Source organism: Lissotriton helveticus, chromosome 5_1, assembly GCF_964261635.1.
Source record: "Lissotriton helveticus chromosome 5_1, aLisHel1.1, whole genome shotgun sequence".
NCBI classification, from domain to species: domain Eukaryota; kingdom Metazoa; phylum Chordata; class Amphibia; order Caudata; family Salamandridae; genus Lissotriton; species Lissotriton helveticus.
The window spans coordinates 1,461,652,151-1,461,679,641 of NC_136065.1; the positions used below are offsets into that span (position 1 = coordinate 1,461,652,151).

General features: G+C 43.9%; 1 long non-coding RNA gene across 1 annotated transcript in view; it reads right to left on the reverse strand.

Moving 5' to 3' along the window:
* LOC144753650 (uncharacterized) overlaps positions 1-23,094 on the reverse strand; it is a 38,559-nt gene extending 15,465 nt beyond the window's left edge. Inside the window, exons 1-2 of the long non-coding RNA XR_013594453.1 lie at positions 22,888-23,094; positions 17,391-17,455 (exon numbers count right to left, since the gene is read on the reverse strand). This is a non-coding gene — a long non-coding RNA (uncharacterized LOC144753650). The remainder of the gene's footprint in view (positions 1-17,390; positions 17,456-22,887) is intronic.
* Between the last annotated feature and the right edge of the window lie 4,397 nt (positions 23,095-27,491).

Sequence of the window (27,491 nt, forward strand, 5' to 3'; positions counted from 1 at the left end):
GAGAACGTCGTATGCCTTATCAGGGGCTGGAGGAATGTCGCTTGTCTAATTAGATCTCAAGCGTTATGACCTAATCAGATAACACGTTCCTGTGCCGTAGTGTGACTGCGTCAGATAACGGTATCTGCATCATGGGGGTTTTCTTGCCTCATGGGCTGACTGTTAGTTAACTAGCTAGGTAGTTTAACCAGAATAGGGTCAGGAATAGGGGGATCGATTCAGAACCTATAGAAATACACGACACATTAGGGGGAGTGCCCAGGGCTAGTTTAGGGGCTCTGATTTAGGGCCAGGACAGACCCCGGAGGGGAAAGGATACCTAGTTTTGCCCTTTGGGGGCTTTAGCTTGTGGCCCAGGGGGATGAGGTAGGCACAGGTGCAGGGGAGGACAGTGGGGAGTGTGGTGGGGTTAGTACGGACATATTTGGGGGTGGTTAAGCGGCAAAGACAGGAGAGCATGGTCACCCGGTAGAGGGCAGAGGGAGAGGTGGCTGTGGGGGGATCAGGCCCTTGAGGCTGGGGTTGTGAGCAGGCTGCAAGTCGCCCCATAAAAGAAGGAATATTTTTGGGGTAGGTGTAGCTGTAGCAAAGGATTTTTGGATGAGGGTGATGCTACACAAGTGATGCAATGCAGGAGGGCTTCAGTGATCGTGGCAAACCATGCACAAGTGGAGTGATGGCTAGGGGTCAGAGGTAGAGTTGGGTCCAGCACCTGAGTACCCCACAAAGTGCATGGTAGACAGGTTGGGGGTAGGATAGATGGGTAAGCAGAGCGACAGGACAGTGCAATTTCTAAGGGAGGGAGAGGGCCAAGGGTAGCCTGCAGTTTTTTCAAGAGTGCTGTACACTGGGCCTACCTTCCTCATTCCATGTACTTGGCAGGTGGCAGGTTCCAGATGCGGGTGAGCATAGTACGTCTCGCCTATCCTGGGGGAAAGACACGGCATGGCCCAAAACTGTCAGCTGAACTGCGTGGTGGGCCCAGAGGTATATGGCACAAGAAGGTCCAGGAAGGACTCACCATGATGAACGCAGGTGAGGACAGGAGCATCTCTGCATTGGGAGCAACACATAGTCCGACAGTCAGCATTATTGGAACGACTGAGGGGCTGTGGTATGGACCCTAAGGGACTGACGTAGGTTGGTGCTGTATTTGGGGGTCAAGAGCCACAAGTTATGGATTCAAGGGGAAATAGTCCTGACGGGCTCGCATGGCAAGAGGAGGTTTTGGATTATGGTGATGAAAGTCTCGAGGAAGTAGAGATTGTGGATACAGAAGGGCAGGACACCACAGTGCCGCCAATGGAGCAGATGGGAGCAGCAGGGGAGGAGGGGTTCATTTAATCCCACGTATAGTGCTGTTTTTCAGGTTCCATTCCAGGATCAGTGGCAGCTGAAGGATAACCAGAAAGTGTGAAAGACGCACACACTGGCAAGGTGGCAGGCTTTGGAGAAGGCACCAGCCTGACGACCAGGTAAGGATGCAAATGAGGTACTAGGTCCAATCATGGTGTCAAAGGGGGGCATGCGGGGTGTGAATGGGAACAAGAGGCAAGCTTGAGTAAGGTAAAGTATGTTCAGGACACTGGGGTAGGTATGGAAGAAGGGAAGAGAGAAGGGTAGACGTAATGCAGCAATTGGGAACAGATCTGGTGATGAGCCTAATGGTGGCAAAGGGTAAGGAAGCATCAATGAAGGCAGGGGAGGAAGACAAGCAAGGGACAAAATGAAAGCAAGGGAAGCAGTAGGAAAAGAGAGCATGGAAGACAAAGTTTGGAAAATCTCATAAATGGGACTTAAGAAGCCGCAAGGAACACACCTGATGTTGGCCACTAAGGTGTGAATTTGGAAGGGAGAATATACAGAGATGTTTAAACACATAGAGGACTGAGGGCAAAGGAAGGTTAAAAAGAGGTGAAGTATGAGCCGGCTAAGTGCCCCTGGGTATCAATGACCATTGAAAAGTGGATGGTGGCGTTCCTCAAATATGCCAGCGAGAAATACCCGGAGAAGAGTGTAGCATTATTAAAATATATGGATGTCATATGCAAGGCATAAATATCCTTTGCATTTAATGCCTGGCTCAGTATGACAAGGAGTTTAGGGCATGCATGGCATGGGACAACGAATCCTGATGGGGTAGTTGGATGCAGGCCTATGGCAGCAAAATTTGGGAAGACCATATACACAGCCAGTTGTTTGTTAAGTTTTTACTATCTCTTTAAGGCCCGTCCCACTTGGGGAGGGGTGGGTAACTCCAGTAAAAGCCAGGGAGGCAGACAAGGTGCATGTTGGGGTTTTAACATGGGCATATGCCCGAGGGAGTATTGTAGATTCTGGCACAAGTGTTTGGGAAACACCCCCTTATCAATTGCCATAGGCCACTATCAGCAGAATTCACAGGGAGCAGGAGGGTCCACTACGGGTAGCTACGGAGGGGAAAGAGACACAGGGACCTCGGGAAAAGTTTGTATGTCAGTTAAGTTAGATAAGCTCACATTTTGCTTGGTATCTTACAAGAACAGGGAATTGCCCTTACATTGCTGAAAGGTTTTGGTGGGGTTTCACTGAATTGAGAGAGTGGAGGTAGATAGAGAATCTGAGGTCAGTATAACACATTCACAAAGGGTGCATGTTAAGCTAGAGAAGGAAGTATAGGAAGGGAGGATTGCTAGGACTTTTGACATGTGGCACATTGAAAACTTGATTGTTTCCCCAATAGGACTAGTGCCCAAGGAGGCGAGGCGAGGCAATTTCAGCATATCCAACACATCATGGCCATAAGGCCAATCAGTTCATGACTTCATTGAGGAAGCCTTATCTTTGGTGTTGTACTCATCTGCGGATGTGGCTATGGCCATCGTTGAACAAGCTGGGCCAGGAGCCTTTATAACCAAATGTGACATAAAACCAGCAGTCCGCTTACTCCCAGCACTCCTAGATGATTTCCCTTTGTTGAGTATCCAATTTGAGGGATCCTGGTTTGTTGATCAAGCCCGTGTGATGGGATGCTCAATTTCCTGTGCTTTATTTGAGCATGTCAGCATGTTCCTACAATGGCCTTTTGTCCACAAAACGGGTTACAAGAAGGCGACACACTATCTCAATGAGTTTTTCATGGTTATGGACTCCAGTACCGTGGACTGCCAGCGGCTGCTGGTTAGTTTTCATTAGCTCATCGAGTATGTGGGGGGTACCTTTGGCCCCAAAAAAGTTGGGGCCAGTGACTATCATTTCATTTCTAGGACTCAAATTGAATGCAGTGGCAATGGTAGCGTGTCTTCCACATGAAAAGAAGTTGGGAACACAGGTCCTATTGGACACGATGTTGGCAAAAGTGAAAGTCACAGTCAGGGAGGTGCAAGTGCTCCTGGGTCACATGAATCTTGCATGTGGTGTGGTGTGAGTAGAAAGGGAATTCTGCAGAAGAATAGACTTGGCGCTAGAGGGGTTGTCTCCACCACACCATCATGTTAGGTTGTCTGCAAAAGTTAAGGCAGATCTACAGATGTGGATTTTTTTTTTGCCGTCATTCAATGGAATTCCGATTACACACTGCAGGAGCTTGCCTGGTATGTGCAGATTTGTAAAGATGATTCAGATGGCATAGGCTTTGCTTTGTATTGGCAGGGAAGGTGGTGTGCAGTGGAATGCTGGACTGCTGTAACAATGAAAGACAAAGCATTGCATTTGTTGAGCTTTTCCCATTAGTGGTGGCTGTCACATTACATGCCTCAACATAGTAAGGGATTTTTAGAATGGACAACATGGCCGTGGTTGAGGTGGTTAACATGCAGTCAGTGAGAGATGCACAGGTCCTTAAGTTGTTGAGGGTGTTTGTGCTGGACTGTTTGCAACAGAATATTCTGTTCAAAGCCAGGCACGTACCAGGTGTGGACAATGACATTGCGGATTCTTTGTCCCGTTCGCAGTGAGAGAGGTTCCATGGATTGGCCATGGAGGTGGAGGTGGAGGTGGACAGGACTTTGATGTCACCGCAGGTATGTACAGTGGGAGACAGAGGATGTGTCAACTTGTAGTAGAGTCCCTGGCAGTGTTTATGCTTGAAGCATGTTACCATGTTTGGTTCACATTTTTTACAGAGGAAAGCTCTGATGAAGTTGGGGTTGGTGACTGTTGACGTTGGTACTCATTCCTTTAGGATTGGGGCTGTGACTGAGGCAGGTATGAGAGGGTGGTACAGGGAGCAAATAATTGAGCTAGGCAGGTGCTCGTCCGAATGTTACCAAAGGTATGTTAGGGCTGACAATGAGGAAGGATGTGCAGCCTTGTTCCAATGATGTGCTTGTATTGTTTTCTTTTTCAGTTTCAGTTCCTGGCACTTTGGCTGCTGGCTTGTCGGTGTGCATTGTCGAACATTCCTTCAAAAGTGGGCGTAACGGATGGCTGTGAAGAGTGCGTGGGGTAGGAACTTGGGTTCTCTTGATAGCTCTTTATTATTTGAGTGGTTTGGGAAAGGAGGCATGAGGTGGCAGGAGGTGCTGCCCAAGCTCAACAAGCCGATGAGGAGGTATGATTTTCTTAATATCTTGATGATACATTTGGAAGAGAATGACATGGTAGTGGAGAACGACCTGGTGCTATTATGAGTCACGAAAGAGGATTTGAGAGAAATAAAAGCACAGTGGTCAGAGTGTTTCATATGAAACAAGAACGATCGAAGGGTCCAAGGGCTAGTTTAACGACCTCCACAAGTACATGCCCCAATCAATATGACTCATAACACCAAGAGTACCTGGAAGTCAAAATATATCTGTGTCACTCAACTGTTAGTCCGACACCAACACCCTAAGCTTATTTTCCTCTGGTCACAGTGACATCACGGTGACAATTGATGTGTCCTCCTGAGCAAAGGGGCACCTAAATGATGCTAAATAGGGCGGTACAGTGTGGCCTCTGATGGGAATATTTATTTCTCTCTGCTCTCGAGCTTTTTCTTCACCTAGCTGTATCATTTCGTTTGTGTCCACTATACTATCACATGTAGGGTGTTGGTGTCGGACTAACAGTTGAGTGACACAGATATATTTTGACTTCCAGTTACTCTTGGTGTTATGAGTCAGAGTGTTTCATAGCCTGGACAGAGTTCATTTCCCAGAGGTTTTGGGGTGGTGCTGTTAAGCCATGAGCCGTAGATATTGCCAGGACAAAGGTGAATAGGAAAAGGAGATGTTTTTGTAGGGATGAATGTTTAGGACGGTTCCAACATGTGGACTTACGTTATGCATTTTTTAGGGCTGACGGTGTACATATTTCAGAGTATGGGATGAGGTTATATTTGTTGGAGTTGAGGTACATTTTAGTTAGGACATTTTGGAGGCAGGAATGAGTTGTTGGCTTGGGCTGGCAGAAAAAGTCAGTTGTTGCCGGTTTAGTAGGTTGACATAGGCTAGGCAAGCAGAAAACCCACACCAGATGTCTTGGAGTTCAAATGTTATATCTTAGGAATATCAAGTTGAAAACAGGTTAATTATTTCATTGTTAAGCAGAGGTGGACATTTAAAGTGAGTCAATAAGAGAAGTACAATAGTTCAGGGTGTCAAAGTTTGAAGGGTATGTATACGGGAAGGCAGGAGCTAGGAGAGGGGGGTAGGGAATGTACATAATTGAATGCATAGTGAGCATTTAGCTCTGTAAGGCCTAAGGCAGAGGATGCTTATGTGATACACACCTGTTTCAATAAAGTGGCCTCTTCCACACATCCAAGAGTCAGTGGTCTGATTGTGCCCCATTTCACCCAATCAGACATTGGGGGACAGCAAACCAAATGGAGGTCTGTTTCCAAGGGGTATTAGGGGAATGAAAGGCACAGTCTAGTTGATTGGGCGCTTTGGGCTCCACATCTGATAAAAGATTTAGCTCAAGTGATATATAGTTCACCATTTTGGGATGTCACCTATCATTCTATTGTAGATGTACACAGGGGCAGCCCTCTGTAGGCTAGTGACAAGTTTCTTCCTCCATTCTACCCCTTGGGTAGCAGTTTGGGAAAAGAGCAGGATTTATGTGACTGTAGATTTGCGAGGCTAGTTGCAACAGGTGCATAGCACCAGTATTTGTATTGCTGTTTGCTGTGAGACAGGTGCAAATGTAGGGCAGTTGGCCCACAAGTTTGCTGGCCTTTACTTAAGGTTATGTTGGTTAATATAGGTAAAGCAGGTAGAAAGGGAGGGCCTTAGCAAACCCACACCAGAAGTCCTGGAGGTAAAACGTTCCATTACAGGAATATTAAGTTGAGCACAAGTTAAATAGTTCACTGCTAATCAGAGGGGGAAGTTTAAAGTGAGACAATAATAGAAGTACAATAGGTCAGGATGTTAAGGTTTGAAGGGTATGTATGCAGGGGAGGGGTTTAGGGAAGTGGAGATAATGAGGTTTTAGCTCGGTAAGACCTTAGGCCAAGGATGCTTATGTGATACACACCTGTCGGAATGTGAATTCAGTGGTCTGAATGTGCCCAATTTCACCTTATTGACAGTTGTGGAGAAAAGCCGACTTAAGTCCTCATTTTTACTGGCCACTTTATTCCAATGGTGCCATTCATCAGAATTACAAGATTTTGTTTTTACTATCACATGTTGATTCAAGGCTGATGAAAACAGCCTGTGTGAAGACCAGGGAAAAATAGGCAAGTACTGGGAGAATCAGCCTTGGAATTACAGATTCCCTCGATAATAATTTGTTTCTTCAAGGATCCATTTACTGAGCTGTTGGAATAGTGAACTTTACTGCTTGTTGTGTCATGATTGGTCTAGACATTCACAACTCATTAGAAATGTGTTAAGATCTTTGAATTAAAAACAATCATCAAGCATTCCAGGTGTATTTCAAAATCAGCTTGGTGACACTGTTCTTTCCTATTCACACTAGAAATGGCAGTATATGCATCATGCTTTTCTTATGCGAAAGCAATGGTTGTTTAGGATACACATTTATGCCATTTGTGCTCTAGAATCTCTCATATTTCTCACAAAATGTTGAAAAGTGTGTGAAGGTTGGAGAGACATGGGCTGGTAGTTGTGGCTCTCTCTAGCTCAAAACGTACTCCCAAAATCCTGGTGAGATCCTGCGGAACACAGTCGCTAGCAGACGCCAATACGCCAGTATTACTGCTGTCCCTAGCCTGAGAGACTATGAATGACATTTGCAACATCAGATTCTACTTGCTTCCTTCTGGGATCATCCACAATTAAGTGGTTGGAGGAAAGTGAGTGGGGTGGGGCATGGTCACACACAATACGAGAGTCACGGAGGCTGAATTCACTTGGATGAGAACGCTGGGCCCTAAAGATCTCAGGGTCTTTTACATTTTCTTTTTCCCCTTGCGAATAAAAATACAAAGCTTGCCTCATTGAGGAGCTCAGGCTGCCCTCACTGAGGCTGAGTTGCATGGGGCCTGCCTTCAACGGGCAACACACTGTGGGTAAGAGGCGAGTTGACTGGGCCAAAAAGGTGTTGTGGTTGGTGAGATGTCCAGAGAAGTGGCTCCTTTCTCTTCTCCCCCCCACCTCCACATCTTTGGTGAGGCCGAAGTGCCAACCTGGGCACTCTGACCCTTGGGTGGGCCTTAGCCCCCAGAAAAAGATCCCAGTATCATCCTTGGATGAGAGTACAGCAGGCTGTTCATTCTCCTCTGTAGGTACAGAGGTGAAGATGTCCACAATGAACTACCTTGGGCACATCAAATACACTGGGGCAATACAGCTCTTAATTCACTTGCCAACCCCAGGGATAACAGGATCAATTCACCACACTAAGGATATGCTGGTGCTCTTAAGGCATGTGGTGGGTGGGCTGGAGATCCTCCCTGGTGAGGTGGGCTTGGGCTGGACTGTTTTGGACATGGTGAGGCCCCATTCTTTAGAGCACTGCCTGTTGACCTCATATGCTTCATTGAATTCTTCCCCCTGTCGGTTTCACAAAGTGAACCTGGGACTTCCACCCTGCTGTCGGAAAGGTGAACCGTGGTGGGAAAACAAGCTCCTCTCAGGGGAAGGTTGACCTGTTCATGAGACTAAGAGGGAGCTGGACTACAAACCAGATCAGGGGCTCCAGTGTAGCCGCAAATGACTCTGTGGGTGAGCCAACGTTCATATTCACAATCACGCAAGCGATATGAGATTGTAGAGAGACATTGAAGGATAGCATGGATGACATGGGATCCAAGCTTTTGCTGCTGTAGAAAGAAAATCAGAAAGTGGCAGCGCACACAACAGAGGTTAAAGCCCCAGTCTCTTTAGTGGAAGGATGACTTATGCCTTCTCAAGAAAGACTTTGTTGGGACGTTACATTTAAGCCTGGGCAAAGTACACGAAGTACCAGAAAAACTCTGCTGTGCTCCATGGAGTTCCACCAGAGGCAGAGTCTGTTAAGTCGTGCTGTTCACACTGATTTTTAACACCAGGAGATTGTCCCACACTGTAAAATCTGCGCAAATGGCACTATGCATCGTGCAAGAGAACGCTGCTGCTTTCTACTGCTCGAGCAGACATTCTACTCAGGCGGCAGATTTCTCAATACAAATGGCAGATTTCTCAGCCCGAGCAGTTGAGACAGGCCGTGACTGCTGCGATGAGAAATCCCACTAGGAGGTCTAGTGTGTTATCTTTTCACGCTGACGCGTGCCAACTTACCGTTGGTGAGCCGCTCGAGAAAAAAACTCCGTACCATGTCACTCCGTGGAGTTTTATGGAACTCTGTAAAGAGCATGGAGTGCAGAGTGGGCAAAACTCTGTGAACTCAACCGGCTGAGTGGAATTATTTGCCCACCCCTAGTTACAGTCCAATTGAAAAGGTGAGCTGAATATGCTGAAGGTTGCTCCTGGTGTAATGTTCTCCACATGATGGGGATCCCAGTAGGTCTAGAAGGAACCATCCAGAAAACGTTTTCTCACACTGGTTTAAAAGATGGTCCCCGACACAGGACGTGTCCTTGTGCTTCATCATTGAGAGGACACACAGGGTTCTTAACCAGAAACTGCCTCCTGGCACCCAATTGCCCAGTTATACTGAGGTTGCGGAATGATGTCAGCTGTCATGTCATCCTCCGAGCAGCCTGCACCCAATAAACTTTCACTTTGCAATATGCTAACCACAACACTATCTAGTCTATACCACGAGAGTTCAGCAACAATAAAAAAACTTTGCCACAGTTAAAGCTAAAAGTAGGACAATGCATGTCACCTGTATACTCCTGTACCCGTCCAGACTCAAGGACATTTACCACATCTTTTTACAGTGGAAAACACTTGGACATAAATAGAAGAGCAAGTTTGTTGGGGCCACAAGAGGAGGGTGGTGCAGAAACCTATCTGTGTCAGAGCTCCCTGAGCGTGGTCGCACTAACAGTGGACACAGAGCTCAAACTGATGAGAAACTACAATTCCTGTCATCGCATGAGCTGACGTTGCACACTATCAAACGTGCCGTCAGCGGACCTGCATATTAGACGATGGCGCCTGTACGAAGACGCTGATTATCCTGTGGTTCCCCCTGTCTAAGTAAGTACGGTCGGGTAATTGTGCAGATGCGGACCAGCTTCATTCTTTTGTTTTCTCTTGTATCCTGGTGCTACGGTGACTCCCGGAGCACGTTTCCTTGTTCCTCCCATTGGTGAGACGCATTATTCCTTATGATCTCATGCGTGAGGAAATGTTGTTGCCGTTTTCTGGAGACACGTATCCTGGCACTATTATCACTCTCGCTTTAAAGCAATAGTGAGAGTGCAACAGTACCAAATGCATTGCTTTCCTATGTTTCTTGTGCTGGCGGAAGTGTATCACACTTCTACACTAACACTGTTAGGCACAAAGGGAATTCTTATTCTGGAGAGTAACCTTCATTTTGGGTTATGAAAGAGAACTACTAAATTACCCTTTTAGAAATTCTCTTATATTATCTTGGGAAAGCACTACTGATCATTGCAATCAGTTAATCTTGGATTCTGTATTATCCTTCACTTATAGGGGAGATCAGTTGGGGGTGTCCAGGACTGAACTGCCAAAAGTTGGTGGGGACAAGCACAATTCCTATGAAGGTATGAGCTTATGTAGTAGGAATCTCTGTATCAATAGTGAGGGTGTGGTTATTCATTAATGGTGTTCTATGTTGATAACTGAACCTGTTATTTCCTTATGTTCAGGGCCAGACTGGGAACCAAAACCGGCCATGGCAAAGTGCTCGGCCAGCCCCGCAGGGGGGGGGTGCGGGGGTGGTGGTTGGGGGTGCGACCGAGCTCTTTTTCGGGGCCAGTTTTCGGCCGATTTTGTTACAGGGCCAATTTTGCCGCTATGCTGCAAAAATGGCCCTATAATATAAACGGCCCCCAGGGGCCCAAAACCGCCCCCCACCCTTGCGGCGCACTGGGGGATTGCCCGGTGCCCGCAACGGCCAGTCCGGCCCTGCTTATGTTAGGAACTTTGCTGGTGCCTTTTGTTCAACCTCACATCTCACCTGGTTTAAGGCCATCATTATTTTCTTTACAGGTATAGTGAGAATCCATTGGGTAGGGCCTTAAATGATGTTGAATGTGTCTTGATCTTACAGTAAAGCTATTCTCTCTCTTTTGTTTTGTTCATAGATCTCCCTCCCTGCTGTTCCTACCCTTTCCTTCCCTCGCCTGACCATCCCACTAGTCCGAGAGGATTTATTGTATCCGGACTTGGGGCTGTCGAGAGGTGGAGCCCTTAAAGCTTCAACCCAATCCTGAGGATAATATGGTGACTGTAACAACCTGATGGCCCCTTACCCTAGACCTAGACCCAGACACAGAACATTACGAGGCCGGACTGAGTCAGCTTCTGGCAGGAACTCCAGTTGACACAGAGAGAAAGACTCCCCAGCATCTGGCAGCCATTATTCTACACTTTGGTAGCAACCCAGAGCAGATGGACTGAGTGAGAAAGTGGGGAATTTATGAACAAGTTAGGGCTTCCTCACTATTTAGTTAAGAGCAATTGGTTAACTAGGGAATAAAATTAGAGTGGCAAATGCTTCTGTTCGGGATGGTAAGGAATCAGAAACTCTCTCTGTTGAGCCTAGTTACGTTCCAAGAGACGGGATTAACACTTAGTACAGGAGCACTGCAACTTTACACGCTGCAAGAATGAATTTCAACTCTACAGGATTATGACATAGAAGATGAGTGGGCTGCTAAGCAGACACAAACCAAAAGCCTGAAGTTCTTCCATTACAAGAGGCTGACCTATTGGGAACAAAATGTAACTTTCTGGGCTGTTGCATACAAAGGGTAAGCCACGCCAGAAATGCTAGAAGTTCCAGAAGAGTAGAGGAGCAAACATTCTCCTACCTAAGTCCTTCCCATTGGTCACTTCCAAAATATGCAGTGATGAATTGGTGGTAGAGGTAATGATAGATGGAGCCCCCAAGATGATATGTAGTATATATCTCCACTCCTGGAATGGTTAAATCCACACTCTAAACACTCTTGTCTTTGCTCCTTAGCACTACCCAGGGACATACAATTGTGGGGGGAAAACTTTAATTGGATTATGCTCCAGACCTGGGGCGTGGACTCTTCATCAATTACACCACGTCCAACATTCCTCCCTGCTTGGGCTGTTTCTTTGGGACTAAAAGTTGCATGCTTGAGATTGCACCAAAATATTACTAATTTTACATACTTCTCACCCCAATATCGATGCACTTCCAGACTAGATAACATGTTCCTTCCTGCAGTCCATCTAGAAATGGTTAACAGTGCATGCATCCAGTCCTGATGCCTATCAGACCATGCCCCGGAGGAAAGTACACTGGGTCTCTCGGAGCAGGGCCCAAGGGGATACTGGTAGCTTATGGCACTGTGACTAACAAGGACGCAAGGCTCATGGATCACCAGAGTATCCTCCACTGATGACTTTTTCATAAACATCAACTCTGTCGCCTCCCACACTATGATTTGAAATGACTATAATTAAGTTATTTGAGGGTGCACTTTTTCATGGATGCAGATGATAGAAAGGGATTGCATAGTAGATGTAGATAAACTCACATTTCTCCCTCCTTCAATTATAACTGAGCCAAAAACTGTTAGACATAGCAAGGCAAGCCTGGACTCCCTTGTGAATAAGGTAATAAAATGGGGAAACCCATAGGCTGGCTGGGCAATAGACATAGATTCATCAGATTGATTCTAACTGATAACAAGGAGGAGATTAGGGACTCTTATGGGATTGCTTCAGCCTTCACGCAGAACTATGGATCCTTGGTTAGAAGAACTCCTCCTCCAGTATTTGAGAACTCCTGTTAAAAAATCAATGACATGCCCATTTCACTTCTCTCCAGGGAGGCTTGCACTGAACTGGACAGCACAGCCACCACTGAGGAAATATGGGTAGTGATTGCCGCCTCACATTCTGGTAAATCCTATGCCCTGATAGCATCCCTATTGAGCTCCAAAAGATTGCATGGTGGTGCCCCACTAACTGAAAATGCATAAGAAGGCAGCAAGTAATAGGACATTTTCCAGAGACCTTCAATTGGCCACGACTATAGTGATCCTTAAACCACATACTACAGACCAATATCCTTGATTAATGTGGAGTTGAAACTACTTGCAAAGGTGCATGCTTGTCGTTTAATTACAAAAATCCAAACCCTGACCCACATTACCCAGAATGGCTTCATGCCTGGCCGGAGAGCTAGACATTGTTTATGGCGTGTCCATCTCACAATGGCTAGAAGACAGGAATTATGTGGCTCAGTGTTCATCCTTATTAGTATTGAGAAGATATTGGAAACCATTAACTGCACATTTGTTAACCCGTTTCTTGCGTCGAACGTTCTAAGAAACGGGTGGGACCGCGTCGGCCGTTGGACGTGCGCAGCACTACGGAGGTAGTGCTCGCAACGTCCAACGGCCTACGGCAGCGCTAAAGGGGTTAATTCAACACTACAATAGGAGAAATGTGGTCAATGCTTTTCCCTCTGTTTTTCAGCCCTGTATGCCACCCCACGGGCACAGGTCAGGATAAACTTTTGTCTCTCCTACTTAATACTACAGAGGGGCTGTAAATTGGCGCTAGAGCCACTGTCTATATGGATTAGAACCGACGCTCAACGCAAGGGGTTCAGCTGGGTTGATGGGTCAAATGATAGAATATCCCTTTATGAAAATTATTTGATGCTCTCCATACAGATCCTTTTCAGCTCACTGCCAAGGCTACAGAAGATACTCCTGGATATTTGGGGAGGCATCAGGCCTAGTAGTTAACTGGCATAAGTCCACTTTCATAAGTATACAAGACAACTAGACCTAGACCCAGACACAGAACATTAGGAGGCCGGACTGAGTCAGCTTCTGGCAGGAACTCCAGTTGACACAGAGAGAAAGACTCCCCAGCATCTGGCAGCCATATTTCTACACTTTGGAAGCAACCCAGAGCAGATGGACTGAGTGAGAAAGTGGGGAATTTATGAACAAGTTAGGGCTTCCTCACTATTTAGTTAAGAGCAATTGGTTAACTAGGGAATAAAATTAGAGTGGCAAATGCTTCTGTTCGGGATGGGAAGGAATCAGAAACTCTCTCTGTTGAGCCTAGTTACGTTCCAAGAGACGGGATTAACACTTAGTACAGGAGCACTGCAACCTTACACACTGCAAGAATGAATTTCAACTCTACAGGAATATGACATAGAAGATTAGTGGGCTGCTAAGCAGACACAAACCAGAAGCCATTACATACATTTAAAAAAACATAAGCCTGAAGTTCTTCCATTACAAGAGGCCGACCTATTGGGAACAAAATGTAACTTTCTGGGCTGTTGCATACAAAGGGTAAGCCACACCAGAAATGCTAGAAGATCCAGAAGAGTAGAGGAGCAAACATTCTCCTACCTAAGTCCTTCCCATTGGTCACTTCCAAAACATGCAGTGATGAATTGGTGGTAGAGGTAATGATAGATGGAGCCCCCAAGATGATATGTAGTATATATCTCCACTCCTGGAATGGTTAAATACACACTCTAAACACTCTTGTCTTTGCTCCTTAGCACTACCCAGGGACATACAATTGTGGGGGGAAAACTTTAATTGGATTATGCTCCAGGCCAGGGGCGTAGACTCTTCATCAATTACACCACGCCCAACATTCCTCCCTGCTTGGGCTGTTTCTTTGGGACTAAAAGTTTCATGCTTGAGATTGCACCAAAATATTACTAATTTTACATACTTCTCACCCCAATATCGATGCACTTCCAGACTAGATAACATGTTCCTTCCTGCAGTCCATCTAGAAATGGTTAACAGTGCATGCATCCAGTCCTGATGCCTATCAGACCATGCCCCGGAGGAAAGTACACTGGGTCTCTCGGAGCAGAGCCCAAGGGGATACTGGTAGCTTATGGCACTGTGACTAACAAGGACGCAAGGCTCATGGATCACCAGAGTATCCTCCACTGATGACTTTTTCATCAACATCAACTCTGTCGCCTCCCACACTATGATTTGAAATGACTATAATTAAGTTATTTGAGGGTGCACTTTTTCATGGATGCAGATGATAGAAAGGGATTGCATAGTAGATGTAGATAAATTCGCATTTCTCCCTCCTTCAATTATAACTGAGCCAAAAACTGTTAGACATAGCAAGGCCAGCCTGGACTCCCTTGTGAATAAGGTAATAAAATGGGGAAACCCATAGGCTGGCTGGTCAATAGACATAGATTCATCAGATTGATTCTAACTGATAACAATGAAATGCCCATTTCACTTCTCTCCATGGAGGCTTGCACTGAACTGGACAGCACAGCCAACACTGAGGAAATATGGGTAGTGATTGCCGCCTCACATTCTGGGAAATCCTATGCCCTGATAGCATCCCTATTGAGATCCAAAAGATTGCATGGTGGTGCCCCACTAACTGAAAATGCATAAGTAGGCTGCAAGCAATAGGACATTTTCCAGAGACCTTCAATTGGCCACGACTATAGTGATCCTTAAACCACATACTATAGACCAATATCCTTGATTAATGTGGAGTTGAAACTACTTGCAAAGGTGCTTGTCGTTTAATTACAAAAATCCAAACCCTGACCCACATTACCCAGAATGGCTTCATGCCTGGCCGGAGAGCTAGACATTGTTTATGGCGTGTCTATATCACAATCGCTAGAAGACAGGAATTATGTGACTCAGTGTTCATCCTTATTAGTATTGAGAAGACATTGGAAACCATTAACTGCACATTTGTTAACCCGTTTCTTGCGTCAAACGTTCTAAGAAACGGGTGGGACCACGTCGGCCGTTGGACGTGCGCAGCACTACGGAGGTAGCGCTCGCAACGTCCAACGGCCTACGGCAGCGCTAAAGGGGTTAATTCAACACTACAATAGGAGAAATGTGGTCAATGCTTTTCCCTCTTTTTTTCATCCCTGTATGCCACCCCACGGGCACAGGTCAGGATAAACTTTTGTCTGTCCTACTTAATACTACAGAGGGGCTGTAAATTGGCGCTAGAGTTACTGTCTATATGAATTAGAACCAACCCTCAATGCAAGGGGTTCAGCTGGGTTGATGGGTCAAATGATAGAATATCCCTTTATGAAAATTATTTGATGCTCTCCATACAGATCCTTTTCAGCTCACTGCCGAGGCTACAGAAGATACTCCTGGATATTTGGGGAGGCATCAGGCCTAGTAGTTAACTGGCATAAGTCCACTTTCATAAGTATACAAGACAACAGGCCACAGCCCACTTGGTGTGCGCCCATGCAGACTGTTAGTGATCATTTCAGGTGTTTGAAGTCATTCTGCTCCCAGGTATTTGCAGTCATTCTGCACCTGAAGGAGGCCTGGTGCCACAACCTTGGCCCTGTGATACAGGCGAGCCGACAAGACATGGAAGCATGGTCCCAATTGTTTCCCTCAATGGGCACATTGCGTTATACAAAATGATCACTAACCCCGTTATCTATACTTTCTACAGGATTAACCCATGGCACCCCACAAACCTTATTCCCAAAAGTATGAACCATGGTAACAAAAGAATACTGGAGTGATGGAAAACCCCAAGGATCTCCTTAACAAAATTCATCATGACAACATCTGAAGGTGTACCCAGCCTGCTAAATCTATGACTGTACAACAGGGCTGCACACATGCTTAACATAGGGGAGTGTCAATTTGGGGATATATATGATCCTGTTATCAGTTTAAAATTGAGCTCCCTTGGAAGTCATAATATTTGAACTACTTGCATAGGATGCCCTGCAGATCACTTGCCTTCCTCTGCTGTGCTGGTATGAGGCACTAACATATATGCACTAGTTGACTAAAGTAGCTACCCTGACCCCTTTGTGGCACAACACATTGTTACCCCATGTAACAAGTCTAGTCTACACAAGTCCCAGTTCTTTAAATATGTTCAATTACATCACATACTGTTGGCATATGCGGATTAAAAAAAACACACTAATTAAGAGAGGGTCCCAGGGAATGTTTTAAGACCTAGTGTGGATATACTCCCCATATAGAACAGATACTACACATAACTATCCACTGGTCTGAACAAGCACAACAACAGACAAGAGAGAATCTAAGAGAGCATGGTTGCTAACCTCAACCTAACTATCAAAGGGGAAGCATCTTATCATCCTAAACATTTTGAAGTCCTATTCACAAGGACAGATTCCCATCACTCACCAATGGTGACATGCTTCATCATCTGGGTATCCTCCTAGCGTCACACTCGTGACTCTAAGGGCTGCAACTCTCTCAAGAGGAAAGAGGAGCTTGTGAATGTTTTAATCAAGAACTGTTGGTTATGTTCTCAAAATGACAGGTTTTACTAATTGACCTGCAGACGTGAGCAACACTAAGTGTGGGAAGAAATATGTACAGTGCAAGAAAGATTTCAAAATGGTGAGTTAAAATTGAGCAGTGAGAGAAATTTTTTTATTAATATCTCTCAGTGCTCAAATCCCAAAACAGTGTAAAATAGACAGATTTCAACAAATAACGGTCATGATTATTAAATGGGTCAACACGTTTCAGCAATATGAGGAAACAACTAATCCTCTGCCATCTTCAGGACCTTAACAATATTGCCACTGCAAAGTAAAATAATAATACGGAGTGAAATAGTATACAGGTTGGAATCAATGCAACCTTATCACCTGAAATCCTAGGTGTATACCATATCCTCTACAAGTGAAGTGATGCAAATTGCAACTGTAACAAAACATATATTAAGTCTTGTGACAGTGTTTTCCCTTATATGTGAGATTAACATACTTTCCAGATCAGAATTTTCATCATCATAAATCAACTTCAAACAGTCTGTTCTCAGTAGTGATGTATCACATCATCAACTGTCATATTACTAATTTGTAAACAAGCATTACATGCCTACCTGTAATGCATGAGGATCAAACTTCACCTCACCTAGCTGCGGCTCAGGAAAGAGGAGGCACCGCTCTATAAGAAAGTAAGAAGTAAACAGGACCACATCTGTTAAGGTGCCCTCCTTATCTCGTATTACCTTGATTCGTCTTTTAAAATTGGCAAAAGCTATGTATTCACAAAAAACACAGATTCAATGTCAAAGGCCGCTTGATTGAATGTACTATGATAAACAGTAAAGGCTAGAGGACACTCTTTATATCATGTAATCATGTTGTCATAAATACGACTAGTCACACCAAACCGTTTTGCTGACTCCTTGGCCCAGTGTTGTACAACTGGGCCCAAACTAAGGACTTCCGATGTTATGGTCCTCATCCCACTATCAGCGTATATTGACCTTGTTATTGTGCCTATGTGCTCCATGAATACCCTCAGTGTTGCTAACAATAGTATTCATATATCGCATACATCACATAACAGCATCTCAAGAACTTCATTCATAAGTAAAACCGCTATGTCCAATCATGCTTTTAACCAGTTTACCTGAGACAATGCACTCATTGCTTAGATGCCGATGTGGTTCAGAACATAAGAGTACCGTGAGGTGCAAGAAACATGCGACCAGATTGACTAGCAGGGGAGGGATAGGGAGGCGCAACGAGGAGAAATGTATTTCTCGTTGTTTTCCTCTTTCTATGCGTGCTGAATTTTGCAGCATACATAGAGCGAGGAAATAACCTCCAATAATTGTTTATATACAGGAAGTTGTCACTTCCTTCACAATCCTTTAAATAAATGACGTTTTGCAAGTTCTATGTGTGCTAATGCAGCACACATAGAATCTTGAAAATGCCATTTTTGATTGTGTATGTGCAGGAAGGGAACCCTTCATGGGACGGAGGCAGACACTCTGGGTTCTGCCGGTGAGGAAGGAGGTGGTCCGGTCTAAGGCATATATTCTTGTTAAGCAAGAAGCTGTACCAGATACTTATAAAACAAGTCAATTGGAGAATGTTCAGCGTTAGTTGTATATAAACATTTCTCTGGAGTGAATCTTGCAAAAAAATCAAGGTTTTTTTTTTTATTCAGAAATTAATTGGTTAGAGATCCGCGGGGCAGCGCTAGACATTGGGTCCTCTGTATAGATTGCCAGAGGACATTTTTACCAGTGGAACGGCACTAGAGGTGATTGAAACAGGATCAAACCAAAGCTTGTCCCCACCTAGCTTGATTAAAGAGCTCTGGATATATTTTATCCACAGGATGTTCAATGTCTGTGGCCTGCTGATTACCTAGCTTAAGGCTGACCTGTAGTGGGCCAGTTCCCCACTTGACCAGAGTTGCAGCCAGAAAAGAATAGTCTTTTGTTTCTCACTATCACTTATATTATGTAGATTTAAATCCAAATGCAGACAAAGTAAACGGGAACTCTGCGTTAGCTTCAACAACGATCCTATGAATACATTCTCAAGGGGAAAAAGGTCTTCAACTTGGCTGTGGCACTACACTTTGGAGTCATATAGTTATACACTAGCAGCCTGTGCTCTATCAACCTCCATTGCAGGGGAGACTAGACAGTTTTTAAAACCCCCAAAAAACTTTATGATAGCACTAGCCCTATATTTCAAACAGACCTTGCTCTTAGTTACTTGTTCGCCTCATCAATCGCTCTCCAACAGTCTAATACCCAAATAGTCAAACTCCTTGACTGTTTCGAGTAGTTTAGATTCCACGATAATTCTGCACCTGTTAGGCCTATTTACATTGAAAGTCATAAATTTGGTCTTAGATGCATTGATTTCAAGACCATTTTACTTGCAAACCTGATCAGATGGGTCTACCAGGATTGGGAGCCCTCAGGGTGTCTTAGAAATCGGGATGGTATCATCAGCGAAAAGTAAGGATGAAATTGTTTTCCTCGCCAGCGTGGACGGATCAATATCCAAATTCAACAAGGCATCTATGCACCCATTGGTGAATAGCAAAAATAATGTAGGGGCCAGCATACACCCCCGGCTCACCTTTCGGCTGCCGACTATTTTAAGCATAAGTTATCTGTGTACAAACTGATGATGATACATAACAGGGCAGGGGGCATTTCCAGGTCAGATTAAAAATGTCAACATCTTGGTGCCAAGGACATGGTCGACCTCTGCACGTAGAGCCAGAAAGACAACATAAAGGCTGCTCTTGCCCAGTAGCACCACTTTCCACCTGATTAGCAGAAAGAAAAAACTTGGTCAATACTACTGATTTTACTTGAAAGCCGGCATGGTGTTAGGTTAAAATAGAGGGGCTTACTTACAAGCCTCTTGCGCCGTTGGTGCGTCACGTTGTGTGCTGCACTGGCGGCACAACCTGCTGCGTGATATTTACAAGCCACCCTTCATGGCATTACGTGTGCTTTGCGGTTTGGGGCTTGACATGTGGTTTCCTGTGGGTGTTCCCACGCAACTCCCATGTCGACTGATGCATTTCCAGATTTACGAGCAGTCGAGCAGTCGTAAACCTGTCGTAGTGAGGCGCAAAGAGGAGACTTTTTTCATTTCTCCTAGTTTTTTTCCTCTTTCAATCTGTGCTGTATTTTATAGCATTCATCACCTCAATTGATTGTTTTTGTGCAGGAAGGTGCCCCTTAGTGCAGGGGTGCCTGCGCTGGCGCATGGCAGCGGTTTGTGTGCCAGCGCAGGAAAAAGCACAGAGATGCGACATTTTGTTGCACTTAAGTGGCATCCCTGTGCCGTGAAACTAACGCAGCTAGGTGCAGCAAAATGACTTGTGGACCTACTCCTCGTTAGTTTTTCGTAAGAAGGGCCCCGATTTTTCTGAAATCTAAGCCATTAGCATGTACAAGACTTGCTTACTGAAAATGTTTTGCACGTTATCAATTAAGCTAAGTGGGTGGTAATTGGCCTGGATATTGCAAGAACCCATCTTGCGAATAAGGACTATTTCTGTGTCCTTCCATGTTTCTGGAGTCAAGCCTCTCCGTTTGATTGCATTGCTAAACTAATTCTATTTTCACTGGGCCCAGGGATCATTTCTAGATTATATAAATTAGCTTGGGACTCAGATCTTGGGGAGTTGGACGAAGGTGACTGATGGGAGGCGAGACTTATATGCCACAAAAGCTAGAATGCCAATCAAACTTCAGAGCAATTCAAGTGTACTACCTTCATAGGGGTTACTACAGCCCAAAAAGATTATAAAGGATGGGTTGGGTGAGAAATTAAAAATGTATGAGATGTGGGTCCTACCTCGCTGCCAAGTTCTTGAATGACCTCCCCCTCCACTTGAGAACTTCACCCTCACTTGCGGACTTCAGAAAGTGACTCAAGATCTGGCTCTTAGGCAAAAGACCTGTCTGATACTCTGGCTTCAACATTTTCCCTGACCTCAAGAGACATAAAGTACCTCTGCCATGCTTCCCACTCTGGCCGAAACTATTCTGTTGCTATCCATTGATATCCCCTGCTAGTGTCATTCCTACAAAGCATGATAATTGGTAAAACCCCTGTAATTTTAATCCTCCAACCAGAAGGACTTCTAGAAATATGACACCATTGCATGTATAGTTTTGAGAGGCCTTCAGCAATTTGTGATGACTTCTGTTTGAAGTAAACGTGTATGGAAACAAAAGTGAATGCACAGTAAGTAGCTCTCTGACAAGGCGCAGCAATTTGAAAAGAAGTACTGTATCCAATTTTACGAAAAAGTGCCTGTCTAAGCTAGATGAATACATTGAACATTGTACTACTTTTAATCACGCTAAATATTACTTTTCCAGACTACATTAAAATTTGCGACTAGTGTTATACCCTGCTTTTCTGTCCACGTACACGGACAGTATCCTGGTTACATTTGATGCTTTTAAGCTCTTTTCTTAGTTGAATTTTGAGACCAGACTTACAATCTGAAAAGTAACATTCATTCCTTAGTATGCAACATCGAGTCTATTAATAAGCCTCAATTCCCTGAAGGCGTTACCCATGACATAGGAACACTTGTGAGCTAAGTTTGGAGGGTTCCCAGGGTTTCTGTGTGAGCTAACGCTTTCCAAACCTTGGGCCTCATTTACGAGGTTTTGTCGCAAGGCAGCACCGCAAGGAATCTTAAGGCGCTGCCCTGTGTCAAAAGGAAAGGGCAGAAATGCACCGTAACTATGAGATATGGTGCATTCTTTTCTTTTCCCGTGCATTAGCGCACAAGAGGCTGTCATGCACCAATGCAGGCACCCTTGCGCCGTGGTGCAAGGGTGTCTGTATTGAAGGGGTGATTGCTTTTGAGCAACAAGGGACACCTTCTTACACAAAAACAATCACGAGAAATGTTTTCATCTTTCTATGTGTGCTGCGAGAAAAAAAGGAGAAACAAGGCTATTTCTCCTCATTACGACTCCGTAACGCCACCCCTGGAGTGGCATTAGTATCCCAGGTTTAGAATTCATCATTAATCTAGGAATACCTAAATTGCATAATGACCCAATCGCTCAACCAGGGCGCCTGATAGATACTAGTGTAGATTCACTCTTGGAACCAATTGCATAATATGTTGATTTTTTTCTATCAAAACCAACTGACCGAAATAATGAATTGCATTACACTAGTCATCACCTGCGAAGTCTCCATGACAATTTGCCCTATGGGCAATTTGGTACATTGAGTCGTAACTGCTCTATTAAAGAACAATTTTTTGCGCATGCTGAGGAACTGAAGATTAAACTACAAGAATGAGGATACCCAAACAATTTGCTAACAATAACTATGAAAAGAGCTTGGTGGACCCCAAGAGGAACACCATTGCAAAAAAGAGAAAAATCTAAAACTGACCAAAAGGTATGTGTTTCGACTTTTTGCCCAAAGACAAACCAATTGAAAAAGATTGTAGGACAGAATCAGCACCTTATTGAAAAAACTAGATGAGTAATTTGTGTTATCCTTATTTGCTCTAAAGAAAGAGCGACCCATTGGGGCCCAAGTCGTACTAGCATATTTGATCTACCACCAGCAAAGAAAAAATCAGATTTGCGTCAACTATGGTAAATTAATCCTGTGGAAGGACATTTTAAATGTGGAACTTGCACATGTTGCAGTAAAACAATAGAACGTTCAGAGTTCAGACATAAAGGCAAAAGTGGACTCATAAGATTTTTACAAATTGCAAAAACTAAAAATGTGGTGTATGCGGTTAAATGTCCTTGCGAGCTGGTCTACTTTGGCAAAACTAAAAAAGTTATGACTTCACCATTGTTCCAGCATTAGACCAAAAACAGACATTCTGAGACTGATTTGAGTTGGACGGTTTAAATGTCCATTAAATCTGACCCCCCCCCCCCCCCTCGCCCACCCCCCCCCCCCCCCCCGGGAGGAGATACTGATGCAATACTCAATCAGAAGGAAGCTTTCCTTATATTGTTTTTTAAAACAGCGACTCAAGGTCTGAATGAAATGTCAGAGGAAAAACATTCAATTAATCAATCAGGGGGTTTAAAGCTCACTACTTACCCGTGAGGGCCTCAAGGCGCAGGGTGGGGTGCAGATCCTATTCAGCTGAAAAGCCAGGTCTTTAATCTCTTCCTGAAGGTGTTACGAGTAGGGGAGCGTCTGATGATGTTGAGTGGGAGCTCATTGTAGGCTTTGTCTGCAATGTAGGAGAAAACTCTTCCACCCGCTCTGCGGATGCACTGGGTTTCTGCTAGGACGAGGCCAGCCGAGGTTCCTTTTAATAAAAAATAAAAAACATTTATTTCCAATTTAAATGGAACCTTGAATAATTATTCAATCATTCCAATAGAACTACATGTCACAGAATGCTTTCAACAAGGAGCGTCCTTTAAGTAAAGCGGGAAGAATATAGCAAAGGTGTGACTATAATGGAAACAGCTCTTGCTTAATTGGGAGAGGCCAGACAGACAGGGAGGGAACCAAGCTCAGCCCTGGCCAAAATATACAATCACCATTGGTGAGTAGAGTAGATCGAAACAGGGAGCGAACGAGCCTGCATATGCTGAAGAGACTGGCAATGTGAAGGAAATGCAAGAAAAAAGTATAACAGTTTTTGAGAAAATGGTGCGGAATTGTGGTTTAGAATGGACAACGGATGGGCCTGCATACATGAAATTCCTAATCAAATATTGGTCAGTTGTGGTTTCAGATTGACGGCTTTGAACAGAGAGAAAAAATGTTGTATGACAATTGGCCAGACGTAAGCCTGTAAAAAATGTGTTCAGAGAGGTGATGAAATTAGAGACTGAGGAGCCATGTACATATAGTAATTAGGATGTACGGTTATGTGTTATAGATTACGTTATTGGAGAAGTGAAGAGGTCGTTCTAGCAGGTCATTTAGCTGATGGACTTGAGGTAAGCTATGGCGAACTTAATGATGCACGGAGTAAAAGTGTAAATCTCACATGTTTAGTGTAAGTAATGATGAAGTTATCATTTTTGGTTTTGGTTTATTTAAATTCTGTGTCCTGAAGACAACCCACGGATAACAGTATGGGTTTGAAACGCGTCGACGACAGCAACACAAACCTACAAGGGAATAAATAAGACATGGAGAACAGGGAAATATAATACAATAATTGAGTAGATCAGGTCTTTGTAAGATTGCATAGCCTATTGATGCTGGAAGTTGAAAGTTGTTTTAGGAACATTATCATACGTGTCTTCCTAGTTGGGCATATACAAGGTGGACTTCTCACACACTGGTATCCAAACCCAGGATGGCTCCTAAAGCCTCTAATTTCTCCTACTGGTGGTATATGTCGCAGTTGCGGAAAGGAAATAATTCCTTTTGTTGTTTAACCCTCCCACATCCTATTGGTGTCATGCTTCATCATCGGGTTCACCCAGACTCCTAAACGTCTAGGTGGGCTCGAACTTCTTTCAGGGAGCTCTTAGGAAGTATAGGCCAAGGGGAGTTAAAGATTAAAATCCTACTACCGCCCCAGGTATCCCTTTATTAGCGGGATGTAGTGGATATTAAAAAATGCTAAAGCAGGTCTTGTAGGAGGTTATGGTGCTAAAACCCTACAGTTTAGCCAACATGTTTCAGCCCATACAAGGAGGGCATAAATTGGTCCGGGGCTTTCGTCAGGGCACAAAAAAGAGTTCCCTTCACTGGTTTATTTAAGGCAAATTTTGTTGACCTATCAATTGATTTTTGAAGGTACAGTTAGCGGTCACCTTTATGAACACCATACATTACAGATGTTTGAATGACAAAAATTAAACACTTTTTATCACAGTGAGGAGAATACTTATCCTCCTTTCTTCTGTAATAGAAAAATTCCACCTGTCAGGAGAAAAAGAAAAGAGAAAAGAAAGAAAAAGAGACAATAAAACAAAAAGACTGAACATTGTATTTCAATAAAGGTCTTGTAGTGCCACTCCTATCCATGCTTGGGTGCACATTTTCACTTCATGCAAGGTCTACGTTTGTGTAACCTCAAACAACAGAGCCCAATTGAATTAAGTTAATCCAAAACACCCCATTCAGGTGGTGTGTGCAATATCACAGTGGAGAAGTGTGGCTCACTGGTTAGAGGCGGCAGACCCTGATGCAGAGGTCAGGTCCGGTACCAGGGTTCAATTCCCGACGCGGGAGGGTACCGGGCTCAATGTCCGCGGACTCGACAATTCTTGAATAGGCGCCTACTCTAATCATGGGTTCCACTCTGCAACTCTGGGCAATAGCTTGCTTAATCTCCACAACGGCCCCAGTGGTGCTGGGATGCCTGGTTCCACCTTGGGGGTGCCCAGTAGGGGGCATCTCACAGGGAAAACCAGAAAGGGTTCCACAGCGGTATACAGCGCCAGGATACCCTGAGTAGGGTGGCAGTGCGCTTTACAAGTAAACCCACATTTACATTTACATTACATTAACAATAATCGTCAATAAGGAAAAACCTGTTTCAAAATCACCATAAGCGTTAAAACCACTGTATTCTTGTGACAATCGTACCTTTATTCATGAGCTCCTATATTTCACAGTGAGGCACATCTATGTTTTAGACATACATACACCAATCAGACTCCTGTGTTGTATTTCAATACTTGCTGCAAGTAAAATTCAAAAAATCAATACTTATGTCATCTGAGTGCATTCCAAGGTATAGAATCATTAAAACCTTGTTTATCAGTCCCCAATCTGTATACCCGGCGTTGTTAACGCTCAAGAAGTCTTTTGCTGATATTGGGGCCATCATTCACTTTCTAAATCACTGTCCACTCTAAGTCTTTATCATTGTGTTTATACTCCACATAATGTGCTGTTAATTTAGTGGCAATTACTCCACATCTGATTGTGCTCCTATGTTCTCCAATTCGGAGCTTGATTTTGCGTGATGTCATTCCCACATATTTGAATTTACATGGGCACACAATCAAATAAACCACGTTTGCTGTATTACAATTTGTGTGGTTTCGCTGTTCCCATCTATCTTAGATTCCCAGGTCAATGTCCTTGGTTTAGTAAATGCACAAACTGCACAATTTCCACACTGGAAATGGCCTTGTACAGGTGGTTGGTTCCATAGTGTCATTTGGGTGTCTACTGTTTTTTCCAAGTTATCTGTATGAATTAACCTGTTTCTAATATTCTTGTTCTTCCTGAAATAAAACATTGTTTTCTCAAAATCTAGTTTATTGGATGTCAAAATACGCCAATTATTCTGTATGACTTTTTTTATGGAGTTTGAGGATGAGTTAATATGTCGTAACACAGATGAGTGCTGTGTTCTCTTCCTTTGTATTCGTTTGTAATAATGCTTCCCGAGGTGTATTGCGGGATCTTTTTTTCGCTTGTTCGATTACTCTTTTAGGGTCGCCTTTTTCTACCAATTTGGTTGGCAATATTTATACCTCACTGTTATAATGCTGTAGACTAGAACAATTTCTTCGTATCCTTAGATATTGTTCAATGGGGAGGTTTTCTCTTAAGGAGCCTGGGTGCGCACTATTAAAATGCAAGAGGCTATTACAATCAGTTGGTTTTTTATAGAGTATACTCTCCAATTTCCCATTTTTGGCCATGATGTTAATATCCAAGAATTATACCTTCATATTATTACTGGTATCAGTAAACTTTAGAAATGGATTGGTGTTATTAATCCATACCATGAAGTCTGTGATGCTTTTGTCATCTCCATGTCAGATGACAAAAATGTCATCAATGTACCGTAGCCATTTAACGTACTTTGTCAGCGAATGGGTTATTGTTCCATATGTGCTCCTCTTCTATATATCCCATATAGAGACAGGCAATACTGGGGGCAAAAGTACTACCCATCGAAGTACCATGGATTTGTAAATACAGGTGGTCTTCGAACCTGAAAAAATCCTCTGTGAGTGCCAACCTAATAAGTTCTACAATTAGTCTTACTGGTGCATTCCAGGGCAAGTCAATTTGTCTTAATATAGTTTGCATTACCTGAATACTCTCCTCTTGAGGAATACTTGTGTACAGTGCTTCCAATTCTAAACAAAGCATAGTTTCCACTGACGGGTCATACTGGACATCTGTCAGGATATTGAGAAGGTGCTTTGTATCTCTGACATTAGATTTCATTCCTGGCACCAAAGGACGTATAAAAATTCAGTATAATGTGGGAGTGGTTCAAGCACTGAATTTATTCCAGACACAATAGGCCTCCCCGGTGGTGGGACCTTCCCCTTATGTATTTTGGGAATTGTGTAGAAGATTGACGTCCTTGGCTCTATTTTATTTAAAAAGTATTTTTCATTTTTGGAAATCCATTCTCTTTCAAATGCATTCTTTGTGATCTGGATGATGGTCTTTTGTAGTCGTGAAGTAGGATCTCGTTAAATTTCCCTATAATGTCGGCCATCAGAAAGGAGGGAGATACAAGCTGTTCTGTAGGCTTTTACCCCTTGTAGTATATACAAGGTGGAACTGGAGAGGTTCTTATATTCATATAATGCAAATGAAACAATTTCAAAATAATTCATTGCTGAAAACAATCAATATGTTTGTTAAGTTTGTGTATATGCATGATGGGTGGGTAGCAAAATAATTGTTTGACGTATGAATTGTGCATTTATGTTTGTCTCAAAATGTCTTTGTGTCTGACAATTTTTCAAATG